General features: G+C 47.1%; 1 protein-coding gene across 2 annotated transcripts in view; it reads left to right on the top strand.

Moving 5' to 3' along the window:
* PSMC3IP (PSMC3 interacting protein) overlaps window positions 1-27,996 on the top strand; it is a 330,428-nt gene that overhangs the window by 156,486 nt on the left and 145,946 nt on the right. The window lies entirely within an intron of this gene.

Genomic DNA, 27,996 nt, shown 5'->3' with positions numbered 1-27,996 from the left:
TTATGTAAACTGGTTGCTCTGCTAGGCGTTCTCTTTATACAATGGCATGTTAAAGTTTGTGAACCCCTTCCTTTTTTTTTTTTCTCTTTTTTTTCTACAAAGAATTTTATTATGTTTTCAAAGTAACAGTAAGCGAATACAAGATTACAGAAAAACATTAATCTGTACAGTGCCTCTTGATCAATCAACAGAACCTTACATATAGTCGTCTATAAGCAACAGTTGTAGTAATTAAACAAAGCAAGTTTCAAACACTAAGTTGCCAGAGATGACGCCGTAGCGTTTTGGTACACGTCTGCATTCCAGCTTGCTCAAAATGGCCTTGCGCCCTATGGTCACCACTAACTGTTGCGCCCCTGATAGCAATGGCGCGCCTGCGTGCTAGTAAATCCTATAAAATAGCGAAAACTGAGGGGGGGGGGGGGATGGGATCCGGGAACTCCAGAGAAAGAGAGAGAAAGAAAAAAAAAATGGGGGAGGAACCAGCTAGGACTTAGAGGGGAAAGACACTGAGGTGGAGGGGGGAAAGCTTGGAGAAGCCCTCGAACGGGTTGGGGGTGGGTCCTTTTTTTATAATATATATTTCTGCATAAATATGACCTTTCATGCAAATCTTAAAACTAGATGAGAACCAAATTGGAAAAGGTGAATGGACATTGGCCAGAAAAAGCAGGAGTCTCCACCCAGGCATAATCCCTCCCAGCTCAACTAAGCCTCATTTCTGTGCTAGTGTCTAAAAGTGTTTGAATGCTTCTTTGAGCCTATCTAAAGAGCTTTTTTTTCCAAATTGCCTTTCATGACAGCACCTGAGAGATCATAGCTACTCCCATCAAACACAGGAAACATGTCTACCTTCAGATTTTAAAAGGAAGCTTCTCCCCACATATCTAGAGTTTTTGTGTTTCCCTTCAGCTTGGCAGGAACACAGTGGAACTGTGGAGAGGCTATGATCTTTCAGGACAGTCCTGAAAGAATAGTGTTTCCCTTTACTTTACTTTTCCTTTTCTTTAGGGTTCCCAGGCATCCCCCCAGTATGGGTGACGGATGATTGGGCGCCTTCTCCTCCCCTTTTTTGTGCTGTTTTTTTTTGTGCTACAGGGAGAGCCTGGACTGCCTGGAGATCTATCCCCATTTTTCTTCCAGGGACAGAACTCAGTTTTGTTGAACAGATGGCGCCTTGTTTCTTGTTGCTAGAAAATTGACCTCTGCCATTTCTGGCAGCATTCATATCCTTTCTGACAGGGTCAGGCGTGCAGAATCTGTTCTGGCCATAAGGACCCAGGGGGAGGAGGAAGGATCCAGCCGGAGCCTATTTTACATTCTGGTCCAGCACACTGACATCCTGGGACTCCGGAGCGAGCATTTTAAGCCACACTTTTTGGCTGCAGGCTTTGCATAGATAGAATAGATCAAGCAGTACCCTTAACAGCAGCAGTGACAGCCAATGGCACCAGCAAAACCCAGGTAGGGAGAGTGGCAGTGGGTCACTCTGGTTGGACTGTTTGAATTTTTTTTCCTCTGGGGGCTGGGGCATGTCTGGACAATGGAATTGTTTGTCATTTCCAAATTCACCTATTTTTGGGGAATTTGGGGAGCATGGTGCTGTTTGGGGCTTGGCACAGTGTCTTAGCCAGGGCTTGTTCATTTTGTCTTTCAGTCTGAGAACTCTGACAAAGATCAAACCTCTGAGAATGTCTGCAGCTTTCACCAGTTCTGCCTTTTGACTTAGAGATTCGTTTTCAAAAGTAAAGCTGTGCTGAATATTGTTTTCAGGTGACCTACTCTTTGATCCAGAATTAGAATTTGATTCTAGATTATACAGCAGACAAAGAAAAAAAATAACTTTTCTGGTGAAAGAGAGGTTCAGTCACCTAGGCGTTCGTCTGTCCTCAAAGAACTCAACAACAGGAGGGCAAGACAGTGTAGAAAAAAAAAAAAAATCTTAGACCCCCCCCGGGCAAAAAAAAAAGGCAGAAGACTTTTTTTTTAGTACCTCTGTACAGCCTGAAAAGTGACTATTCCCTCCCATTTGGAGGAGGATTGGAGGGGTTTTTCTGTGGTGGAGGACGGTACCTCAAATCAGTTTATTTTGGGGATTGTCTCCCAAAGATACAGCATAGAATTTGCAGAATCTCCTCCTTGAAGATATTTTAGGACAAAGGTGACCACACCGAAATGCATAACTATTATCAATATCACTATTATCATTATCACTACACTACACTTTCCTGTCCACAGTGGTTCTTATCCTTGTGATATACACACACCCTTACATATCACATCCACATGGAGGGACTTTGCTCACCACTGACCACCTGGAAGGCTGCTGGAGACTTACTGATACACCTTTTAATGTCTTTTAAATGTGAATGCATGTTTGTTTTTCATTTCACCAAAATATTTTATTAAACGCTCGACTTTGAAAGTGGTCCTTTCTTCTCCTTTGTTTTGTTTTACATGGTTTGCTGGTGCGAGCCTCCCCAGATCCTGCTTGGAAGAGAGACTGCTGACTACCAAAATGTGAACATGCAACTTTTTTTTTTTTGGAACTTTTCTTAAGGACTACAAGGACTCCTTTTATTTGTTTATTATTTCTTGCCCATTGTGTTTTGTGTTTTTGTCAGTTGCACCAGTGCCCCCCCCCCCCTTTTTTTAAACCTAGGTACATTTAGGGTGTTTGTTGCCCTTTAGATCTTCTAGTTAGAAGATAATTAGTGATGGATAGTCTGAAGATCCGGTGAAGTCTCTAGCAATAGTCCCTTATTCAGGAACTGATGGATCTGAGAGTAGTGATACCGCTACCACCAGAGAGAGCTACAAGTGTTCTACTCCTACTCTCAATTTAAATCCATTGAACAGGGCAGTTCCATACAAAAATTCTGGATGGACTGTATTTTTTATTTTATTTTTTTACCCCAAAGGAATCCCTTTGTGATAGGCTGCTGCATGGCATCCATCAACCTAAAAGTTTTCTACCTGCATATACTTGCTATTTGCTATTGATTTCAGAAGTTCTTAAGACTAGCGCTAAGATCAGGGAATCGGGTAATATATACATGAATGAATGAATGAAATGAATGAAATACTTGTATAGCGCACAATGCGAACTGAATCGCCTCTAGGCAACATGAACCAACATAATTACATCACAAAAGTATATGACTAATGAAAGGATTGTGTTTCATAGGATTCCACTTCTTCAGGAGCAGTTGCAGTCAACATATCTAGAGAAATTATATAAACAAAAGTAGAATACATAAACACTTAGAGACCAAAATTAAGCAGTACTCTTCAGACTTTCAACTCGCAATTCAACTAGAAGTTTTTGACGCGTGTTGTAAAGGGCCATCTGGTGACGTCTATACCAGGAACTAAGGGAGTAACCCACAACAAGATGGAACACATTGACGAGGACTGCAGAAGTGAGGATCTCCATGGTGGGATATATAATAGCACAGCTACTGGTCCATATAGGATTCTATAAAAATATATATATATATATATATATATATATATATATATATATATATATATATATTATGGAAATTGGAATATATGTCTAATACTGAGTAGCATATAATGAGTGTTAGGATTGCTGGTTTAAATCTCAAAACTAGGAGGAAACAGAAAAGGAAAAACCTCTAATGACAGTGCAAATGATATGTCACAATCTGGTATGACAATGTGGTGAAGCTGAATTTTTTATTTTTTTGCAAACCCAGTTAAAATGCAAAAGAGAAGAAAAGTGATTAAAGTCAAGTGTGTATGAGAGGTATGAGGTTGGCCGGTACCAAAAGGAAAATGTGAAAGAGTTGGGGAGGGGTGGTTCCAAATGGAAACTCGCAGCAGTGTATATATCAAAAAGTTTATTGGTACAAAAGTTTCAATAAGTATCAAAGAGTCAAACCTTGATCAGAGTAAAAACATTCATGACAACGTTGTCAGGAACAAAATAAAAACAACCTGGGCTCTAATTTATACACCCACTTGCACCAACAGACTGTAGTTAGCAGTGTAAAGGACAGAGCAGCAACTTGGGATGGTCAGCCGTGGCCAGTAGTAAGGGTAAAAGTCCCATGACGTGAATGGTGAAGCCGTTGGGTCCACAATCTCTGCAGTGCACTCCTAGTTACGTGGGCCGGCAGGTGACCTGACACATTCATTATGGACTATTGACATGTGTAGCCCACACATGTCAATAGTCCATAATGAATGTGTCAAGTGACCTGCTGGCCCAAGTGACTAGGAGTGCACCACAGTGGTTGTGGACCCAACAGCTGACTGGTGAGGGTCTATGGTTCTGAGAAGCAGCCAGGTTCCTGGGCAGTGAGCTATAACATAAGATATTCCCCAGGGCGCTGAGTCTGAGAGCTGTGAACAAGGATTGTGCCCAAATAAGTCTGCTTGTCTTTTTATTTTATTTTTTATACTGGTCATGATACAATTGTCATTGCCCATTATTTCCACATACAGTGCCTTGCAAAAGTATTCACCCACTTGCCATTTTTCGTGTTTTGTTGCCTCACAACCTGTAATTAGCATGGATTGTTTGAGGTTTTGCATCATTTAATTTACAAGTCTATACTAAGTCAATTTGTAGAGCCACCTTTTGCGGCTATCGCAGCTCCAAGTCACTTTGGATAAGTCTATGAGCTTGCCATATCACTGGGATTTTAGCCCATTCCTCCTTGCAAAACTGCTCCAGCTCCTTCAAGTTGGATGGGTTGTGCTTGTGAACAGCAATCTTTAAGTCTGACCACAGATTTTCTATTGGATTGAGGTCTGGACTTTGACTAGGTCGTTCCAACGCATTTACATATTTCCCCTTAAACCACTCAAGTGTTGCTTCAGCAGTGTGTTTGGGGTCATTGTCCTGCTGGAAGGTGAACCTCAGTCTTAACCTCAAATCACACAGAGTGGTACAGGTTTTGCTCAAGAATATCCCTGTATTTAGCACCATCCATTTTCCCCCTAACTCTGACTCGTTTCCTAGCCCCAACTGCTGAAAAACATCCCCACAGCATGATGCTGCCACCACAATGTATCACTGTGGGGATGGTGTTCTTTGGATGATATGGTGTGTTGGGTTTGTGCCAGACACAGCATTTTCTTTAATGGCCAAAAAGTTAAATTTTAGTCTCATCAGACCAGAGCACCTACCTCCATACATTTTGGGAGTCTCCCACATGCCTTTTTGCAAGCTCAAAATGTGCCATTTTGTGTGTTTTTGTTGAAAGTAAAGGCTTGGCAGGTTTGCTGTTGTGCCATGTTCTTTCCATTTGGTTATGATAGATTTGATGGTACTCCTAGTGATCATCCAAGATTTGGATATTTTTTATTTATAACCTAACCCTGACTTGTACTTCTCAACAACATTGTCCCTTACTTGTTTGGAGGGTTCCTTGGTCTTCATGGCAGTGGTTGGTTAGTGGTGCCTCTTACGTAGGTGTTGCAGCCTCTAGCGTCTACAAAACAGGGGATAGATTTATGGCATTTTTTTTATTAGTAATGGCGATCTGCGATTTTTATCGGGACTGCGACATTATGGTGGACAGATCAGACACTTTTCACACTATTTTGGGACCATTGCCATTTATACAGCAATCAGTTCTATAAAAAATGCATTGATTACTGTGTAAATGACACTGGCGGTGAAGGGGTTAAGTGTGTCCTAGGGAGTGATTCTAACTGTGAGGGCCTGGGCTTCAACACACAGGACAATGATCACGGCTCTCGATGACAAAAAGCAGTGATCTCTGTCTTGTCACTAGGCAGAACGGGGAAATGCTTTGTTTACAAAAGCATCTCCTCGTTCCTCTCCGTGACATGATCGCGGGAGCCACGGTCATGTGCCCACGACACAGCTTCTTAAAGGGGATGTACCTGTGTGCCCTTTTGCCTTCCAGTGCCATCCTGTCAACATAAATCGGCATGTGCTGGTTGGCAAGTTGTTAATAATCTGCCTTGAGTCTTTCAAAAATGCCTTGGTGTTGATCACCAAAGATTGCAGAAAGAAATCGACAAACTTTCCTATGTGGGAGGTTGAGTTTATCGCGCTAACTATAGGGCGACCTGGAGGTTTTTGAGGATTTTTGTGCACTTTTGGCAGGTAGTAAATAGGTTTTCTGGGGGCTAAAGGAATCAAAAATTATTTTCTTCATTTAAAAGCCTTTTCCTAAACCCTTCCTGTATTAAATCATTTAGTGATCATTTAACCACTTCAGCCCTGGAAGGATTTACCCCCTTCCTGACCAGAGCACTTTTTACAATTTGGCACTGCACCGTTTTAACTGGTAATTGTGCGGTCATACAATGTTGTACCCAAACAAAATTTGTGTCCTTTTTTTCCCCCCACAAATTAAGCTTTCTTCTGATGGTATTTGATTGTCCCTGCCATTTTTATTTTTTCAGATATAAGCTTAAAAAGACCAAAAATTTAGGGGGAAAAAGATATTTTCTACTTTTTGAAAAAAGATCAATAAACTCTATTTTAGTCATACATTTAGACCAAAATGTATGCATAAAATGTATTCAGCCATAAGCGTATATTGGTTTGTGCAAAAGTTGTAGCGTCTACAAACTAGGGTACATTTTCTGGAATTTACACAGCTTTTAGTTTGACTGCCTATCATTTTTTGAGGTGCTAAAATGGCAGGGCAGTACAACCCCCCCCCAAATTACCCCATTTTGGAAAGTAGACACCCCAAGGAAATTGCGGAGAGCCATGTTGAGCCCATTGAATATTACATTTTCTCTTATATTCACCAACCGACACAGCTCCTCTCTTAGCCATTGGGTTGTATGCCCTAATACTAGGAGATACTAGGCATTAGTTGTAACACAACACTCAGAACTCTTAGTTCAGGGACCAGGAGGTGGTCCCTTGGGCAACAACCCTCCAGCCTGCCAGGCAGACCTCAGTTTTATTTTGCCTAGTGAAGGAGAAGGACCTAGGAACCCTGCAGGCCCATCGGTCTGTGCTTTTTTTATGCAGAAGTGTGACTAAGATAAATGATCCTGTGATCTACGATCAACAGCCGGCTGGGTGACAGGCTGGATACCCTTATCCTTGTAGTCTCCCCAGTCTGGCCATTGAGCGTGTGCAGGCCGCAGCTACGTGCTTGGCAGGCCTCGACGAAACCTCAGCTCCAGAGGTGGTCGTGTGCTTTTACGCTCCGGGGCACACATCTGACCGGGCTACTGATGTCTGCATCAAAATATGCTGGGCCAGCAGCCACCCTGTACTGATCAGTGAGTGGGTCTCTGATAGAATGTCTCTCAGCTCTTCAGGACTGGTAAGTACAGTTCTCCCTGCCTCGGTGGGGCTGAGCAGCTGGCCATTCCCTGGGAGGTCGATTGGGGAGTCCCTCACTTCCCTCTCTTCTCTCCCTGTCCCCATCTTCCCTCCCCCCTCTCTGGGGCGATGCGGCTTGTGGCTGCTGAGCTGTGTGTGTGTGTGTGTGTGTCTATACAGGTGCTCTCTCGGGGGCTCTCACCTGGGTTGGGGGGCTGCGCTGGCTAGCAGTGTCCTGGGTCCTGTTCTTCATGCCCCTAGAAGGTGTCTGTGAGGTTTTGCTGATGTCTTGTACAGCGCTGTGTTCACTGCCATAGTTTTCTCCCTGTACCTCATGGAGCTGCTTTGGGGCCATTTTAGGTGTGGGCAAGGGCATCATGCTTTCCTGGGCTTCAGCGGCCATTTTCCTACTGATCTCCTATACAGGAAACGGGCAGCCATTTTCTGGAAGCTTGAACATGTTTGTTCAGTGTTCTCTAGCAGCAGCATGTGCTCTCACAGCCATTTTCCCTGTGTTTTATGTCTTTGTACTGGACACTGGGTGGCCATTTTATTGAAGCCTGAGCAAACTTCAGAGCGGTTTGGTGCTATTTGCAGTGGCTGCCACTGACAGTTTTTGTTTCCTCTGCACCTGGGAGCCCACAGGCACTACAGACACTGCTTGTTGGATAGCGCAGAACTCCTCAGGGTGGTGAGTCCAGCGGGAAAGAGCTTCTCAGCCAGCGGCAGCAAGGAGGGTGGGACTGTCACTGTCTTAAGTCCCCTTTGGGTGGCAGACAGGGTGGGGTCAGCATGGCTTCAGAAACTGGTGTTTCTTCCCCCGAAATCCAGGCAATTGCACCCGAGTCACCTGCAGTACCCATGGACACCTCAATTCGTTTGTTGCCAAGATGGAGGCGATGTGTGGGAAGAAAGGTGCACTAAAGCGGTCCCTGCCCCCCGTCCTCTGGGGAGAGCTCTGATGCAGACTGAGGCTGGTGACCCCCGCTCTGTCTTGTCAGACAACGCTGACCAGGACAGTGAGGATGAGTCCCCGTCTGGGTCCGTGCGCGACAAGGCGCTTATTGGAGCACTTATCACAGCTGTGCGTGATACCCCGAAGATTCAGGAGCCAGCATGTCCCTCTTTTGGGTCCCGCAAGCCAACATGTTCACCTAAGGTGTTCCTGTATCTGACTTATTTTGACAAGTTAATTTACAAGGAATGGGGTCGCCCGCAATGGACCTTTTCGATTCCCAAATACATTACCCTTTTGAGGAAAGCCTTCTCAAAAAATGGTCGGCTCCTTAGGTCGTGGACCCCCCCAGTATCCAGGTTAAATAAAGTAACCACGATCCCGGTTGAGGGGACTCCTGCATTTAAGGATCCCACGGACAGGAAGGCCGAGGCAGTGCCTCGTTCCTTGTTTACGGTTGTGGGGTCAACTATGCGACCAGTACTGGCATCCGCACTTGTGTCGCAGACACTGACTGAGTGGGCAAAACTTTTGCACCGCAATTTGGGAGAGCAACAGGCTTCTCCTGTCTGTGTGGAACTAGCAGACCAACTAGTGCAAGGCCTTAAGTACGTCTGTGACTCGACCCTGGATACTCTCCCTCTGTTATCCAGGGCTTCAGTGTCCGCTGTGGTGCTGAGGCGCCTGTTTTGGCTAAAATGCTGGTCTGACCAGGCATCCAAAAAAGGCCTGACGGATCTTCCCTTCCTTAGCGACCAGCTCTTTGGAGCCTCCTTGGATGACATTATTAAAAATGCCACCGTAGTAGTAGCAGTACCCTACTCCTACAGGCCAAGAAGTCTAAGGAGCCACACCGTAGGCAAGGGCCCTCTTGGAACCGCAAGCCTGTGAATAAAAGTGCTACCGCATGGAGGTTTGCCCCCACCCATGTCTCGTGTGGGGGGGGGTCACCTTCAGAAGTTTGCAGCCCGGTGGTCCTCTTGGTTATCTGACCAATGGGTCTGTGATCTGATTTCCACAGGCTACAAGATAGTCTCTCTTGGCCGCCAAACAGATTCTTCCCCTCCAGCATACCCGTATGCCCGGCACCGGGAGGCCTTCTTGGGGGCAGTAAGGGACCTGCTGAATCGCGTGTTGTTTGTAGTTCCCAAGAAGGAAGGGGTACGTCCAATCTTGGACCTAAAAGCTCTCAATTGCTTTATAAAAGTGCAGAGGTTCAGAATGGAATCAGTTCGCTCAGTAGTCTCTCCATTCCATCAAGGGCACTCTCTGGTGTCCTTAGACATCCAGGATGCGTACCTGCACATACCCATATGCCTCCGGGTAAGAATTCAAGTTGCCGATCAATCTGCTTGAATTGAGAGCGATCAGGCTGTGCCTCTCCACATGGTCGATGAGCCTGCAAGGGCATCCGATAAGGATCCAGTCAGACAACGCCACTGTGGTGGCATATGTCAATCACCAAGGGGGGAACAAGAAGCTCAGCCACTGCAAGGGAGTGACACGTACCAGCCCTAACGGACATTTACATCCCGGGAGTAGAGAACTAGCAGGCGGATATCATCAACCATGAAACAGACAGAGACAGAAGTACAATCAAATCACACTTGTTTATTAATAAAATTAAAACGGTAAATAGGAAAAAGTGTAGTCAAGCATAGCCAGAGTCCAGTAGCCGGGTAGTCAGCCAGTTCAAAGTTCATAAACCAGATCGGGTAATCAGCCAGTCCAGACATCAGGGATCCAAGGAGAGCAACGGCAAGCAGGATTGAAGCAAGGAGGGATGTCAGCAAGCCAGTCTTGAAACAAACAGCAGGAGATGGTTCCTTGTGATGTGACCAACGTGAAGGCAAAGGGAAGAGTGAGCTGGAAGGCTTTAAATAGGCAGGTCAGACGAGCATCATTGAACAGCTGGTAACTGTGGAAAGAGAAGAGAGCTGGCAATTAGGCGACAGCTGAGCGGCCAGCCCAGAAGAGGAAGGGCTAAGCCAGCCCTGACAGTGGACTATCTGAGTTGACAGATGCTGGACCCAGGAGAATGGGCATTGCATCCGGAGATATTAGGTTACTATGCCTGAAGTGGGGCACACCAGACATGGATCTTCTGGCCTCCTGTCTGAATCGGAAGGTGCCAAGATTCGTGTCCAGGACAAATCCGTGGGCAGACGCGCTGGTGGCTCCGTGGGATCAGTACCAGCTGATCTACGCCTTTCCTCCACTGAAACTTACCACGCCTGCTTCCCAGAGTGGAAGCCGAGGGCATCCCAGTAATACTGGTTGCCCCATATTGGCCTCAGCATCCTTGGTATGCAGACGTGGTGCGTCTGGTGGCAGACGCTCCGTGGCGACTGCCGTTGCAAGAGGACCTCCTGTCTCAAGGTCCGATTCTCCACCCTGCTTTACCAAAGGTGACTTTAACGCCATGGCTATTGAGAGCCAGGTGTTGAGGAACCGGGGTCTGTCGGACTCTGTGGTCCCAACTATGTTAAGAGCGTGAAAATCATCTTCCCGGAAGATCTACCATCGTACCTGGAAGGCCTACATCTCCATATGTAAGAGGAAAGGATGGCATCTGCGCTCCTTTTCTATATCCAGGATCCTGCTGTTTCTTCAGCAAGGAGTAGACCAGAAATTGGCGCTAAGCACAATTAAGGGGCAAATTTCAGTCTTGGCTGTCTTTTTTTCAGCGACCCCTGGCTCTCACTCATTTAGTAAGTAACTTCGTTCAGAGGGTACGACATGTAGTCCCTCCGGTGTGTCCACCGTTACCCCATGGAATTTGAACTTGGTGTTGTCTGCGCTTCAAAAACTGTCGTTTGAAAATATCAGGGAGATTCCCCTGTTGACTCTTTCCCAGGAAGTGGTCTTTCTAGTGGCCATCACATCGGCAAGGAGGGTTTCGGAACTGGCGGCCTTGTCATGCAAGTCGCCCTATCTGGTTATCCACAAGGATAAGGTGGTGTTGCGTCCGCAACCATCTTTTCGACTGAAGGTGGTCTCGGCTTTTCACATTGAGGACATCGTGTTACCGTCTCTGCGTCCTAAGCCGAAGCACTCTAAGGAGGTGGCCCTTCACGCTCTTGATGTGGTTCGGGCTCTGAAGGTGTATTAGTCTGCCACTGCTCCCTTTTGGAAGTCAGACCCACTGTTTGTTTTGGTGGCTGGTCCCAAAAAAGGCATGGTGGTCTCGTCGGCCACCATTTCCAGGTGGATTAGACAGATTGTATAACAAGCCTAAGCCTTGAAGGGGCAGGTGCCCCCCTTTCTGGTCATGGCCCACTCCACAAGGGTAATCAGAATCTGCCGCTCAGGTGTGTAAGGCGGTGACCTGGTCGTCTGTTCACACGTCTACCAAGTTCTACAAGTTAGACTTCAGTGCATCGACTGATGCCTGTTTTGGCCACAAAGTTTTGCAGGTGGCCGTATGGTTGCAATTGAATATGCAATATATATTTCATTTTTTACAGTTTTTTCGATAGAAACACAGTACCGTTAAGTTAATGCGCTGTTGCATTACATTCTGCCGTTTTTGGTGCGGTCATGGGTAGTCCTGTTGAGGGTACCCTGGTTTTTATGGGGTTTTTTTTTCCACGAACTGTTGTTTTCTGTCTGTAAAGTTTCACTAGTTCCCACTTGCCATGGTGGATGAAGTTTCTATGCTGTTTCCCACCCCTCATTTGGCACTGCTTGGGGACATCCCAATGGCTAAGAGAGGAGCTGTGTCGGTCGGTGAATATAGGAGAATAGGATTTTTTGTACTCGCCGTAAAACCCTTTTCTCTGTAATTCACCGACCGACACAGCACCCAACCCTCCTTTTTATCTTTGTTATACTGCTTGTTGATATACTGAGGTCTGCCTGGCAGGCTGGAGGGTTGTTGCTCAAGGGACTGTGTGTTCTGTGTTGTGTTACAACTAATGCCTAGTATCTCCTAGTAATAGGGCAAACAACCCAATGGCTAAGAGTGGAGCTGTGTCGGTCGGTGAATTACAGAGAAAAGGATTTCACGGTGAGTACAAAAAATCCTATTTTTATGTACCAAGTGATTGAATAATGACCAAAAAATAAAAAATATACATTTTTACAAAAAAGTTGGCACTAAATGATATATTGCTCACACATGCCATGGTTATATGTGGAATTGCACCCCAAAATACATGTTGCTGCTTCTCTTAAGTACGGCGATTCCACATGTGTGGGACTTTTTGGGAGCCTATCCACGTATGGGGCCCCGAAAACCAAGCACTGCCTTCAGGATTTCTAAGGGAGTAAATTTTTGATTTCACTCCTCACTACCTGTCAGTTTTGAAGACCATAAAATGCCAAGATGGCACAAACCCCCCCAAATGACCCCACTTTGGAAAGTAGACACCCCAAGCTATTTGCTGAGAGGCATGGCAAGTATTTTGCAGCTCATTTGTTTTTGAAAATGAAGAAAGAATAATTTTTTTATCATTTTTTTTTTTTCACTCCTCACTGCCTATCACAAAAGCGAGGTCTGCAAAATATTCACCATACCTCTCAGCAAATAGCTTGGGGTGTCTACTTTCCAAAATGGGGTCTTTTGGGGGGGTGGAGTTGTGCCATCTGGGCATTTCATGGCCTCTGAAAATGATAGGCAGCGAGGAGTGAAATCAAAAATTTACACCCTTAGCCTGAAGGCAGTGCTTAGTTTTTGGGGGTCCCATACGCGGCTAGGCTCCCAAAAAGTCTCACACATGGTATCCCCGTACTCAGGAGAAGCAACAGAATGTATTTTGGGGTGTAATTTCACATATGCCCATGGCATGGTTGAGCAATATATCATTTAGTGACAACTTTGTGCAAAAAAAATCGTCTTTTTCCTGCAACTTGTGTCACAATACAAAATATTTCATGGCCTTGACATGCCTCTCAGCAAATAGCTTGTGGTGTCTAGTTTCAAAAATTGGGTAATTTGGGGGGTTTTGAACTGTCCTGGCATTTTATGCACAACATTTAGAAGCTTATGTCACACATCACCCACTCTTCTAACCACTTGAAGACAACGCCCTTTCTGACACTTTTTGTTTTACATGATTTTTTTTTTTCTCTTAACCACCTCAATACAGGACACTTAAACCCCCTTCCTTCCCAGACCAATTTTCAGCTTTCAGTGCTCTCTCACTTTGAATGACAATTACTCAGTCATGCTACACTGTAACCAAATGAATTTTTTATTATTTTGTTCAAACAAATAGAGCTTTCTTTTGGTGGTATTTATTCACCACTTCATTTATTATTTTTTGTAATATAAGCGAAAAAAGAGCGAATATTTTGAAAAAAAAACAAAATTTTCTACTTTCTCTTTTAAAAGAAACCAAAAAAATCTAATTTGGGCGAAAATTTAGGCCAAAATGTATTCTACTACATGTCTTTGGTAAAAAAATCCTGATAAGTGTATGATCATTGGTTTGTGTGAAAGTTATAGAGCCTACAAGCCATGCTATGCATTATTGAAAATGTATCAATCCTAATGCACTGATGGCCTATCTCAGTTCTTGAGGCCCTAAAATGTCAGGACAGTACAATAACCCCCCAAATGACCCCTTTTTGGAAAGAAGACAGTCTGCGGTAATTAGTAAGAGGCATAGTGAATTTTTTGAAGTTGCAATTTTTCCCCCACAATGCTTTGGAAAATTAAGAAATATATATATATTTTTTTTCTTCACTAAATTATCATATTTACAAGTTATTTCTCACACATGGTGCAGGCATAATTGCAATTACACCCCAAAATACATTCTGCTATTCGTCCTGAGTATGGAGATACCCCATGTGTCAGACTTTTCCACAGCCTGGCCACATACAGAGGCCCAACATCCATGTAGCACCATCAGGCGTTCTAAAGGCATAAATTAACACATTTCAACACATGAAACACATTTCATTTCCTGAGTACCTATCACATTTTTGAAGGCCCTGGAGCACCAGGACAATGGAATTAACCACAAAGTGACCCCATTTTGGAAAGAAAACAACCTAATGTATATTCTATGAGGCATAATGAGTCTTTTGAACATGTAATTTCTTTCCACAAGTTTTTGGAAAATGTGGAAAGAAAATAAAAACCTATTTTTTTTTCACAAAGTTGTCAATTTAGAAGATCTTTCTAACACATAACATGTACATAGCCAAAATGACACCCCAAAATACATTCTGCTACTCGTCTAGAGTATGGCGATACCCCATGTGTCAGACTTTTTCACAGCCTGGCCGCATACAGAAGCCCAACATACAAGTACCACCTTCAGGCTTCTAACATATAGCATGTACACACCAAGAATTACACCCCAAAATACATTCTGCTGAGCAAAGGGTAAAAAAAAGGCTCACCTGTGGTTTTAGCAGGCAGGGACACCGTTCCAGAGCAGTCAAAGCATTTTCTAGACAGCCAATGGAAATGTCCAGGAATTGTCCAGGCAGCAGACAGATATGGAAAATTATGAACATGGTTTAGTACAGTCCAAGGTTTAGCAGGCAGTTCAGGCATAGGCATGTCCAGTTTAGGTGGCAGGCACAGGCATGGCCAGTTCAGGTGGCAGGCAAAGGCAGGGCCAGTTCAGATGGCAGCAGGCGGCACTTTGTACATTGGGCCTTGGTCAGGTAAGACCCGAGGACAGGGGTAGAGGCTTCTTCCCACCCAAATCTCTACGAAGCCTCCGAGTCTCCAGACCCTAATCCGAGAAAACGAAAAACCTGGAGAAAAATGTTTTCTCCACTCGGAAAACTTTTTCTGGAGCCCCTCACATGTGAGACCCCTGTGCTGTACAGTGGCAGGGCAAATGATCAGTTCAGGAGGCAGGCAAAAAGCATGGTCATTTAACAGGCCGAGGTCAATTCACGTTGAAGGCAGAAACATGTTTGGCAGAGGCATAGTCATTTAACAGTCCGGGTCATACACAGAAATGGCAGAAAGTGGAAACTGGAAAGAAATCATCTTCACTTTACTAATAGTGTAGTGAAGTATGATAGCTTCGATAGCAAGTTCCAATGCAGAGGCCTGGCTGGGAGGGACAGTCTGGACAGTAGTATCGGGTGTCGCGGTGAATTCCTCTACTTGTACACACACAGCATTTTTTGGGGGGTTTGCGACCTGTTTGGATAGGAGGGAGGATGTCGGGAAAGTGCCTTTCATGGAGTCTGGCTACTGCTTCAGAGCGAATTAGTTGAGTGGGTTGGCCATGGGGATAGACAAGGGCTGTGATAACATCTTCTTGGAATCTTAGATAGGTCAGGGAACTTTGGGTGCTCTTAGAAAAAATAATATATGAATTGAACATGGGCAGTTGCATCAAATAAACGGCGACTTTCTTGTACCAAAACAGTGATCTCCTGGTGGCCAAGTAGGGCTGCATCATCTGGTCATTCATATCCACCCCCCCCCCCCATGTATAAGTTATACTCGTGGATACATTTTGGCTTCTGGATGGGGCCTTTTCTTCTTTGCAGTTCCACCAAGGTGTCATTGTGTATTGTGGAAAGGATGTAGACATCTTTTTTTATCTCTCCACTTCACCGCTAGTACCTCGTCAGTCCGCATACTGGCCATTTCACCCTGTTTTAATTTCTTGGTGACCAATATCTGTGGGAAGCCTTTGCGGTTGGTCCAGGCCACAGTCTGCTTTAGGTATAGATGGCGGAAAAGTGGGAGACTTGTGTAGAAATTGTCTACATATAGGTGGTAACCTTTCCCAAGCAATGGTTGGATCAGCTGCCAGACAATTTTGCCACTTGTTCCCATGTAGGTAGGGCATCCAGGGGGGTTTAGCTGTCGGTCTTTTCCCTCATAAATCATGAAGTCATGTGTAACCCGTGACCCTGTCACACGCCTTATAAAATTTTACCCCACGTCTGGCTCTTTTACTGGGCATGTATTGTTGTATTCCAAGTCGTCCAGTGAAGTGTAATAGGGATTCATCCACACAAATATTTTTATCAGGGGTAAACATCTGCTTGAAACTGGTGGAAAAAAAATTGATTAGGGGCCGAATTTTGAATAATTTATCGTAACTGGGATGATTTCGAGGGAGGCATTGGCCATTGTTATTGAAATGTAAAAATCTCATGATCATCTCATAACGGTTTCTGGGCATAATTGATGAATAGACCGGCATGTGGTGGATAGGTTGGGTAGACCAGTAGGAATGGACTTCATTTTTTTTTTGTTAGCCCCATGTTGAGGGTTAGGCCAAGGAAAATGTTAAATTCTTCCACGGTGAGGGGTTTCCAAAAAAAAGGACGGGCATAGGAAGAACTTGGATTGTTGGCTATATGTTGGCTGGCATATAGATTACATTGCTCCACAATGTCGGTTAGGAGATCATTGGTAAAAAATAAATTAAAATAATAAAGTGGGGTTACATTTTCCATCCGTATCTGAGGGCCTGGCTGGGATGTAAAAAGGGGAATTACAGGTTCTACTGACGTATCGGGCAGCCATGTTGGATACAGTAGAACATCTGGAAGGCTAGTATGGGCACTGCCTCGTTGATGGGATGCTCCGTTGCTAGTATCTGGCCTATCTTCAAGGAAGGTTGCAGAACTGCTGGTGGATGCCTGCCTATCCCGGAGTGCTGCGCTGCTGGTGGATGCCTGCATATCATCCTGGAGTGGTGCGCTGCTGTTGGATGTCTGCGCCTGCTCATTTCTCCCATTTCTCCTTGTTGGGATTCTGTCTTCCACAGTTTCCATCTCGGAGCCACTGCTTTCCACTGGCTCATAATCGCTATCGTAGTCTGACGGAGAGAGTTCCCCGCTACTCTCGTCCGACATACTCTGGAGCATCTGGAAAGCCTCCTCTGCGCTGTACGACCTTTTAGTCATGTTGACGGGCAGATGGCGGGCGTCAGATGTGCCTGATGGCGGGCGTCAGATGCGCCTGGTGATGGCGGGTGTCAGATGCGCCTGGTGATGGCGGGTGTCAGATGCGCCTGGTGATGGCGGGTGTCAGATGCGCCTGGTGATGGCGGGTGTCAGATGCGCCTGGTGATGGCGGGTGTCAGATGCGCCTGGTGATGGCGGGTGTCAGATGCGCCTGGTGATGGCGGGTGTCAGATGCGCCTGGTGATGGCGGGTGTCAGATGCGCCTGGTGATGGCGGGTGTCAGATGCGCCTGGTGATGGCGGGTGTCAGATGCGCCTGGTGATGGCGGGTGTCAGATGCGCCTGGTGATGGCGGGTGTCAGATGCGCCTGGTGATGGCGGGCCAGATGCGGCTGGTGATGGCGGGTCAGATGCGGCTGGTGATGGCGGGTCAGATGCGGCTGGTGATGGCGGGTCAGATGCGGCTGGTGATGGCGGGCAGGTGCGCCTGGTGATGGCGGGTGGCTGATGTGTCAGATGGCGGGCTGATGTGCCCGCTGTTCTGTATGACAGGTGTTTTGGGGGACACTGTGTTTTGGGGGACACTAGCTGGGAGATCAGTGGGTAAACAGCAGACAAACAGCTATAAACTCACTGATCTTCCCGGCTGAAGCACAGATTTCTCTTCCTCTCCTCACTGACAGGTTCTGTGTGAGGAGAGGAAGAGATGAGAGCAGTTACAACTGCTCTCTATTTACATTACATGACGACTGTGATTGGGCACATGTGATCAGGAGGGCCAATCACATGGCCCTCCTGTTGTATTCTGCTCTCCAGTCTCCGGGGGTCTCAGGCAGATCGGGATTGCGCCGCTGCGCGGGCACGTGGCGGTGCGATCACCGGTTATCTGCCACCCACCCCCCTTTGTTTACGTTACGATGGCTGTGATTAGACACAGCCATCGTGCGGATCAGGAGGGCAAATTACATTGCCCTCCTGCCGATCCGAGATGCGGCGTGTGCGGGGGACATGCGCGCATCGGGACCACGTAACTGCGCGGGAGCGCGCTCCCGCTACTTTGACAGGACGTGAACGTCCTGTCGGGAGTAGAGAGCTCCCACCCGGCCGTTTATATGCAGTGGCCGGGTGGGAAGTGGTTAAGTTCACCGACTGACACAGCTCCTTTCTTAGACCATTGGGTTGTTATGCCACCTTAAGGAGAGGACTAGACATAACATGTTAACATGTGATAAAAAAAAATAGAACTTTCTAGTTACACCCAAAGGGGCGGTTCATTAGGTAACAACCCCTCAGCCTGCTATTGCAGCTTCAGTTTTTTTTCTGCCTAGTGAAGGAGAAGGACCTAGGAACCCTGCGGGCCCATTGTTCCGGGGATTTTTCTGCAGAAGCTTTGCTTTTTGTGCAAGATAAAAGATCCTGTGATCTGCTATCAACAGCCGGCTGGGTGACAGGCTGGATACTCTTATCCTTGTAGTCACCCCAGCCTGGCCAGTGAGCGTGTGCAGACCAGACCTTTGCGCTGGGTTGGACACGACATGCTCCAGGGGCGGTCGGTGAGCGTAAATGCTCGGGGCACACATATGACCGGGCTACCTATGTCTGCGTCACAGTGTGCTGGGCCAGCACCTACCCCATACTGATCAGAGAGTGGGTCTGTGATGAAATGTCTCCCAGCTCTTCAGGACTGGTAAGTACAGCTCTCCCTGCCTGGGAGGTCGATTCGGGGGTCCCTCACCTCCCTCTCTTCTCTCTCTGTCCCTATCTTCCCTTCCCTGTGGGGGATGCTGCATGGGCTGCTGAGCGGTTTGTGTGTGCCATAGACAGGAGCTCTCCGGGGGGCTCTCACCTGGGGGGTCTGCACTGGCTGTGCTCTGGATGTGTGTAAGTCTCTCCCTGGAGGCTGTGTCGATCGATGTAGTGCTGTTTCACTGCCATTTCTCTGCCTGTTTTTTCACTGTCCCTCATGGTATACAGTGCCCGGCGGCCATTTTTGGTGTGACCAAGGAGCAGCATGCTCTGTGGCCATTTCCTGTATTTCGGCAGCCATTTTCCCTGTGATTATGTCCTTTATACTGGACGCTCGGCTGCCATTTTCTTGAAGCCTTAACACTTTTTTTGTCAGTTTCAGCGCCATTCAGAGGAGCTCTGCACAGCAAAGTGTGGTCCCCTTTGTATCTGGGAGCTGACGCACGCACTCTTAGTTGGACGCCGCAGAACCCAGTCAGGGTGGTGAGTCCTGGGGGAAGAGCCCCTCAGTCAGCAGCAGTTAGGAGGGTGGGACCATCACTGTCCTAAGTCCCCAACAGGTGGCAGACAGGGTAGAGTCTGCATGATTTCAGGGACTTGTGTTTCTTCCCCCCGAAATCCAGGCAATTGCAAACGGTTCGCCTGCAGACAGTGCAGTGCCTTTGGACGCTTTGTCGGCGGTCCACAATTTGTTCGTTGCCAAAATGGAGGCGGTGCGTGGTCGCAAAGGTGGTAAAATAAAAGACCCCTGACCCCCCTGTCCTCTGGGGAGAGCTCTGACGCAGACTGGGCCCCTGCTGAGGCTGGTGACCCCTGTTCTGTAATTTCAGATGACGCTGACCAGGACCGATCAGACAGCGAGGATGAGTCCGTCCGGGTCCGTGCACGACAAAGCGCTTTTTGGAACACTTATCACAGCTATGCGTGATATCCTGAAAATTCAGGAGCCAGCGGATCCCTCCGCTGATGTAGCGGTCCCTTTTTGGGTCCCGTAAGCCAGCCGTTCACCTAAGTTGTTCCCGTATCTGACTTATTTGGAAAAGTTCATTTACAAGGAATGGGGTCGACCACAACGGACCTTTTCGATCCCCAAATACATGGCGGTGTGTTACCCCTTTGAGGAGAGCCTTCTCAAAAAGTGGTCGGCTCCTCCGGTCGTGGACCCTCCAGTATCCAGGTTAAAGAAAGTAACCACAATCCCGGTAGAGAGGACTCCTGCCTTTAAGGATCCCACGGACGGGGGGCATGTCCGGATGTAAACCAGGGAGGATGTGCCGCTGAAGAGCTCCGCTCATCCTTTCACATAATCCTCTGCCATCCTCCATGTTCGATGACCCGGAGAGCCTGAGAAGTTCCCCTGCCTCTCCCAGAACATCGGTGGCACCGGAGGAGCCGAGTATTGCGGGGATAGGCGCCTCCGTACGGGAGCACCCGGTTTCAGCCTACTCAGCCTGGCACGGCCGGCCGGAATCTTTATGCCTGTGAAGCCTCCGGACGAACGATTTACAGTGCTGCGATCGCGGATCGGAGGGCAGTGGAGTGCAGGCCGCCTCTGTGGAAGGGCTGCTGAGAGGACTGACGGCGAGAGTGTCTGGATGCCGCCATCTGTGGCTGGCCGCATACCGCCGTGAATCGCCTCCATTTTGGGGCCTGTGGAGCCATCCTACTTTGCCAGGAGGGGAGGTGAGTGCTAACCTTGGGGCCAGACACCAGTGCCATCAGGCAGTGACTTGGATAGGTGAAGAGGTGGCCAGCTAAGAGTCCTGGTTATCACTGTATGCGACTGTGCTTCTCTGCTGTGAACTCTTAAAGGGGAACACCCTATTGCATCAAATTTCACCCTGCACATTGACGGTCTGCTTGCTCATGCCTTCAAAAAGTAAATCTCCAACTAAGAAGGCCCCACCTCAGCCTGTGCCTTGCCCCAGTGACATTCTGAATCAATTTAAGGCTCTGTTGGCGGATATGGAGCAGGTGGGCCTCCATTGCGGGTGACTCCGTCAGCAAATGATACCAATTGAACAGAGCAGAACCTCATTGTTGGTCCGCATTGATCACCTAGCGGAGGAATGCAATCTCATTAGAGCAGACCTAGACAAATTTAGGGGCAGACTCTCTGAAACGGAGTCTCGCATCTCTGTCACGGAAGACATCACTGCTCGCCATGATAATGCTATCCATAACCTGCAGCGTACTGTGCAAACGTTAGTGGCTAAATCTAACGACGCAGAAAATCGCCTTCGGAGGAATAATGTCAGGGTTCTGGGTCTCCCGCAGGGGGCAGAAGGGGATCGCCCAGCGGAATTTGCGGAGGCCTTCTTTAAGACTCTTCTCAATTTGACTGAGGTACCTCCGACGTACGTGGTGGAAAGGGCACACAGAGTACCAATGGGTCAGGGTACCTCCGGGGCTCCACCGAGGCCCTTTCTCGTGAGATTCTTTAACTATAAGGACCGGGACCGCATCCTCTGGGAGGCTCGGAAGCATTCAACTCTGCCCTTTGAGAATGCGGTGGTGCACCTCTATCCTGACTTCTCGGCAGATTTACAGAGACGGCGCAAGACCATCACAGATATCAGAAGACGGCTACGGGAACGGGATTTGAAGTACTCCATGCTCGATCCTAGTCACCTACGGGTCCAGCATGAAGGCTCGGTGACGTTTTTTGATTCTCCTGCGGAGGCGGATACTTGGCTGCTGTCTCTGAGTTGATTGTTTGGGCCTACCTGTCCAGTTGCAGCCTTGGCAGCTGCCAGGTTTTTTCTGGTTACTTTCATCAGGTTTGTTACTCCTGTTCCGGTTTGTGTCCCCCGAGATCTCACCTACGTATTTAAAATGATGATGCCTTGGTCTATCCTGTCTGGGGTGGGAGGAGAGGGGGAGAATTGGAACATGGCTATACTTCTCCTTCATACATAGACTCTTACATAGAATTTTACAGAGACTCTTGGCCACGCCTCAGAGGGACTGCTGTTATACCATGTGCTCCTCCTTTACACTGGGACACTCGCAAATTCTGGGGCTGGGAAGGGACACAACTTGTGCTGCCCACTTGGGTGAGTAACGGGTCGCCGACAGGCATCCGGGAGCTCTGCAAACACGGTCAATATGTTTATGCAAGTTAGAATTTTTTCACTTTTTGTTTCTATGTTTATTTTTTCCTTTTTTGGAACATTGGTCCATCTGACCTGTATTACGGTCATGCCCTTCAGGACTTTTTTTGGACAAGGTTTGGGAAAAAGTTGCGTGTGCCTGTTTTGGGTTGCTACACAGCAGCAGGGAGTTTGCGGGGTTCAGGGGTTAGTATATTTAGTGTGTGCAGCCTTCCATGTATACTTTCTTATTCTCTCACGGTTGTTATATGACTGAAAAGCATAACCAACTGTATTTCATTCTCTCCTGGCAGGGGTGCTGTTTCATGTTTGAGTTGACCGGTAACAATGGCAGGATCCATGGTTAATGGGTTATCTTGTAATATCCGAGGCCTGAACGACAAGTTTCGTAGAGCCTTAATGTTCCAATACTTGAAAACGGTCACTCCGCATGTGGTGTTTCTGCAGGAGACACATCTGGATGGAAGCAGGGTGCTGGCTCTACGCAGAGCTTGGATACAGAGGGCACTAAATGCGACATACTCCACTTATTCTAGGGGTGTGTCTATTCTTATTAGTAGAGCGGTACCCTGCACCATACATCATGTCATCTCAGACCCGGGAGGCAGGTTCCTGATTGTTGTTGCTGATCTCAGTGCCTGCAAGATGGTTTTGGTTAATGTCTACGTACCCCCCCCCCCCCCTTTTTCAGGTACAGATCTTATACGACCTATTAGGTAAACTGGCACCATACATGCATCTTCCACTTCTTATAGCGAGGGATTTCAATGCCATACTACGCTAGATTCCTCTAATATGTCTAGGGTGGCATCAGTTGACCTTTCTGCGTGGGCGGCTACGGCCTCTCTCAGAATTATAGCGGTGGAAGAATCCCTCCACTAGATGTTGTTCTCACTTGTCCAAAACGCATAGATCTTCTTCAAGAATTGATTTAGCTTTTGCTAATGCATCCATGTTGCAGTTGGTGGGTGGAGCCAACTATTTAGCAGGGGGCATCGCAGATCACACGCCACTTTAAGTACACATTGTCCCCCCTTCGGTTTCTAAAGGTGGGGCATGGAGATTAAATCCGGGCTGGTTGGAGGTAGAAGAGGTAACGTCCCAGGTGGCCCCACATTATAATAACTACTGGACTGATAATATAGGGTCTGCTGACCCCACAGTGGTATGGGATGCATTTAAGGCCTGTATGTGAGGCCACTATATTTCAGCTATTAAGCAGGCGTGTAGGTACCATAATCAGAAAGAGCAGGAGCTGCAGGACCGGGAAAGGGTTTGTGCACTGGCTCACGCCAACAATCAGTCTGATGTCACGTATGAGGCCTTATTAGAGGCCAGACGCACACTACAAAATCCACAGAATCCCTTTTTGAACAAGGGGATAAAAATGGTAAACTGCTGGCAATGTTGGTGGCAGAACAGAGGATACAAAGCAATATACCCTGCATTAGGAATGTTAGGGGGATGTGCTCACTAACCCCACTGATATTATGGACACGTTTGTGGAGTATTACAAGACCTTGTATGCTCCTATTCCGGTCTATGATTCCCAGGAATTGGATGCACTGTTGATGTCCCTAGAGCTTCCAGTGCTGTCTGTAGGGGATAGGGAGGTGTTGGAAGCTGATATATCTGAAAAAGAGATTGAAGCGGCTATAGGGGCTTTCCCCCTTCACAAATCTCCCGGGCCTGATGGTTTCAGTATTGAATGGTTTAGACTGCATCTGGAAGACATAGTTCCTAGGCTTAAAACCCTGTTCTCCTACTGTCTCAAGCACAAATGCCTCCCGTATTCCTTAGCTGAAGCGCAGGTGATTCTTCTACCGAAGCTGGGCAAGGGCGTTTTGTCCTGCTCATCTTATAGACCCATAGCATTGTTGAATCAGGATCTAAAAATCTTAACGAAGGTTCTGGCTACCAGACTCTCCCAAGTCATTACCACTTTAGTTGACATGCATCAGACGGGTTTCATACCGCAAAAGTTTATTGACACTAATCTTCGCAGGTTGTTTGCTCACTTACAGATCGAACACGACAAGACGGGTACTAGAGTAGTGGTGTCTCTGGACATGGCCAAGGCCTTTGATTCTGTGGACTGGCAGTATATGTTGGCAGTTCTGCGACACATGGGCTTTGGTGAAGTCTTCATGACCTGGATCTCCTTACTATATAGTAAACCTCAAGCGGCCATAAAGATAGGCACCTCGGTTTCCCCTCAGTTTCCAGTGGGTAGGGGCACGCGCCAATGGTGCCCGCTATCCCCATCCTTATTTGCGCTCGCGATAGGGCCCCTGGCTATAGCATTGCAGAGGTCACCCGAGGTGGGAGCGTTGGCGGTGGGGGGCATCCGGGGATGCATTGCACTTTACGCGGACGACATTCTTTTTTTGCGTGATGCAGGGCCATTCTTGGAGGCGGTGTTCGGAGTGCTTGACAAATTTGCCACGTTCTCCGGACTCCGAGTTAACTGGGAGAAGTCCACGGTGATGGCTATTGACCCGGATGCCAGGGCTCTGGCAACCAACAGGGTACCCATGGCTTGGGTGGAGGAGTTTAAGTATTTGGGTATACATATATTGCCCCGAGTTGGTGACTTTGTCTCTAAATCTTCTGCCATTACTGACCAGGGTCAAAGTGCAATTGGAGGCATGGAAACATCTGCCGTTGTCCCTGATTGGCAGCGTTAACCTACTTAAAATGAAAATCCTGCGGTCTTTCTGTACCTTCTACGGAACACGCCGATTTGGATTCCCTGTTCTTTTTTTCAAAGGGTTAATAGTCTTTTTAGTTCCTTTTTTATGGGCCGCTGGACATCCTAGAATAAGTCTATGTACTTTACAGGAGCCTTGGCATCTGGGTGGATTGGTGCTCCCTGATCTTTTCAAATATTTTATAGCGGGACAGGTGGTGATTGCTAGGCGCTGGTTGACAAAGGACGCTGGGGACTCGGCGACAGTATTGGAGGCAGCCCGTATAGCCTCATGAGAGTTTATCCTATTTAGTATATAGGGGCCCACAAACTGCCTCCCTCCTGACTGCCTCAATGCGAACAACAGTACGCGCGTGGGACAAGGCACAGGCTTTGATGAAAACAGAGGCGGGGAGCTGGTCACAGGACACTCCTCTGGTTTAATCCCAGACTGTCCCACTTTGGTGCAATTCCGGATCCAGTAATTTGGGCCAGAGATGGCATCAAACAATTAAAGCATATAGTGGGGGAGACAAGGCTATACACGTGTGACCAACTGAAAGAAAAATATAACCTTCCTAACTGGGTTTTTGGTACCTCTGTGTTGTACTGTATATGTTGATAAACTGTTAATAAATAAAAATTTACAAAAAAAAGGATCCCACGGACAGGAAGGCCGAGGGAGGCAGTGGCTCGTTCCTTGTTTACGATTGTGGGGTCAACTATGCGACCAGTACTGGCGTCTCCACTTGTGTCTCAGACACTCACTGAGTGGGCAAAACTTTTGCACCGCAAATTGGAAGAGCAACAGGCTTCTCCTGTCTGTGTGGAACTAGCAGACCAATTAGTGCAAGGCCTTAAGTACATTTGTGACGTGTCCCTGGACACTCTTCCTCTGTTATCCAGGGCTTCAGTGTCAGTAGTGGTGCTGAGGCGCCTGATTTGGCTAAAATGCTGGTCTGCTGACAGGCATCTAAGAAAGCCCTGACGGATCTTCCCTTCCTTTGGAGCCTTGTTACATGACATTATTAAAAATACCATAGGTGGTAATGGTACACTACTCCCACAGCCCAGGAAGGCTAAGGAGCCACGCCGTAGGCAAGGGCTAAGCGTCCCCAGCCCGAAAAGATGACCTCTGAAGGACCAAAGCACCGTAAGCCTGCAAGCAAAAGTGCTACTGCATGAAGGTGTTTGCCCCCGCCCGCAACACGGGTGGGGGGGCGCCTTCGGGAATTTGCAGCCCGGTGGGCCTCTCGGCTGTCTGACCAATCGGTCTGAGATCTGATTTCCTCAGGCTACAAGATTTCCTCTCTTGGCCACAAAACAGATTCTTCCCCTTCAGGTTACCCGTACTCCCGGCTCGCTGGGCGGTAAGGGACCGGCTGAGTCGCAGAGTGATAGTACCTGTTCCGGAATTGGAATGTTTCTAGGGGTTCTACTCAAACCTGTTTGTAGTCCCCAAAAAGAAAGGGGTACGTCCAATCTTGGACCTGAAAGACCTCAATTATTTTGTGAAAGTACAGAGGTTCAGAATGGAATTGGTTCGCTCAGTAGTCGCTGCACTCCATCAAGGGGCCTCCCTGGCATCTTTGGACATCCAGGATGCCTACCTGCACATACCCATATGCCTTCGGCATCAGAGGTTTCTGTGATTTGCATTTGGGGAAGCCCAAGAGAGGTGAGGGGTATAATCTTGCCCCAGTTCAAATCATTAGTAAGACCTCATCTGGAATATGCAGTTCAGTTTTGGGCACCAGTTCTCAAAAAGGATATTGGGGAACTGGAGAAAGTGCAGAGAAGAGCAACCAAACTGATAAGAGGCATGGAGGAGCTGAGCTATGAGGAAAGATTAAAGGAACTGAATTTATTCACTCTTGATAAGAGGAGATCAAGGGGGGATATGATCAACATGCAGGGGTCCATAAGGGGTCCATATAGTGAACTTGGTGTTGAGTTGCCGGGAGGCTGTCCCTGGACATCCTCCTGTTTACTTCCGCAATGCACGCATCAGGAGTTCTGTGCTGGCCATGTCCCTTGGACACAACCAGTCACAGATCACTGTAAATGGCTAATCACAGCGGCCATTTACAGCACAATCGGTGTGTCCAATGAGATCATCTCTCATCGCCGGCTCTCCCTCCTCGCACAGAGACAGCATGTGAGGAGGAAAAGATGAATGGCTGCGGCGGCCGTGAGTAAAAAAAAAAAAAAAAAAAAAAAAAAAAAAAACGGAAAATAAAGTGGCCGAAATAAATGTCAGTGCCCTCTGTCCCCAGTGCCACGTATAAGTGTCATCTGTCATAAGTGCCACGTGTCATCAGTGCCACGTATTAGTGCCACGTGTCATCGGTGTCACATATAAATGCCATCTGTCATAAGTGCCACGTGTCATCAGCACCATATCAGTGTCATGTCAGTGCCATCTGTCATCGGTGTCACTTGCCATCTGTTATCAGTGTCACTTGTCATCAATGCTACTGCAAATGCGTTTTTTTCCAAAAATTTTGGTCTTTTTTCATTTATAGCACAAAAAATAAAAAACCCAGAGGTGATCAAATGCCACCAAAAGAAAGCTCTATTTGTGGGAATAAAGGACAAAAAATGTATTTGGGTACCGTGTTACATGACTGAGTAATTGCCATTCAAAGTGTGACGGCACTGAATGCTGAAAATTGGTCTGGTCACGAGGGGGGTTTAAGTGCCCAGTTGTTAAGTGGTTAAGAATGGCCTGGATTATTTCCTAAGTGTATATAATATAACTAGGTACTAACATTTTATAGATAAAGTTGATCCAGGGAAAATCCGACTGCCTCTCGGGCGATCAGGAATGAATATTTTCTCCTGCTTTAGCAAATTGGATCATGCTCTGCTGGGGTTTTTTGCCTTCCTCTGGATCAACTGTGGGTATAGAATTGAGTATATAGGATTGTATGATATTAATTATTTTTTTGTGGTGAAACTAGATGGACTTGGAGATGGGTGAAGTTTTTAGGCTGTTTCCCACCCCTCGTTTTGGCACTGCTTGAGGACGTCCCAATGGTCTAAGAAAGGAGCTGTGTCAGTCGGTGAATGTAAGAGAAAATAGTATTTTTTTTGTACTCACCGTAAAATCCTTTTCTCTGTAGTGCACCGACATACACAGCACCCTCCCCTCCTATTTTCGTCTACGTTATACTGCTTGCTGACGTACTGAAGCTGCTATAGCAGGCTGAGGGGTTGTCACCTAAGGGACCGCCCCTTGGGCGGAACTAGAAAGTTCTAGGTTTTTTTTAATCACATGCCAACATGTTATGCCTAGTCCTCTCCTGAAGGTGGCGTAACAAACCAATGGTCTAAGAAAGGAGCTGTGTCAGTCG

Source organism: Lithobates pipiens, unplaced genomic scaffold, assembly GCF_037356315.1.
Source record: "Lithobates pipiens isolate NorthernLeopardFrog02 unplaced genomic scaffold, aLitPip1_a1.2 Scaffold_28, whole genome shotgun sequence".
Lineage (NCBI taxonomy): Eukaryota > Metazoa > Chordata > Amphibia > Anura > Ranidae > Lithobates > Lithobates pipiens.
This window is presented reverse-complemented; position numbering and strand designations above follow the sequence as displayed.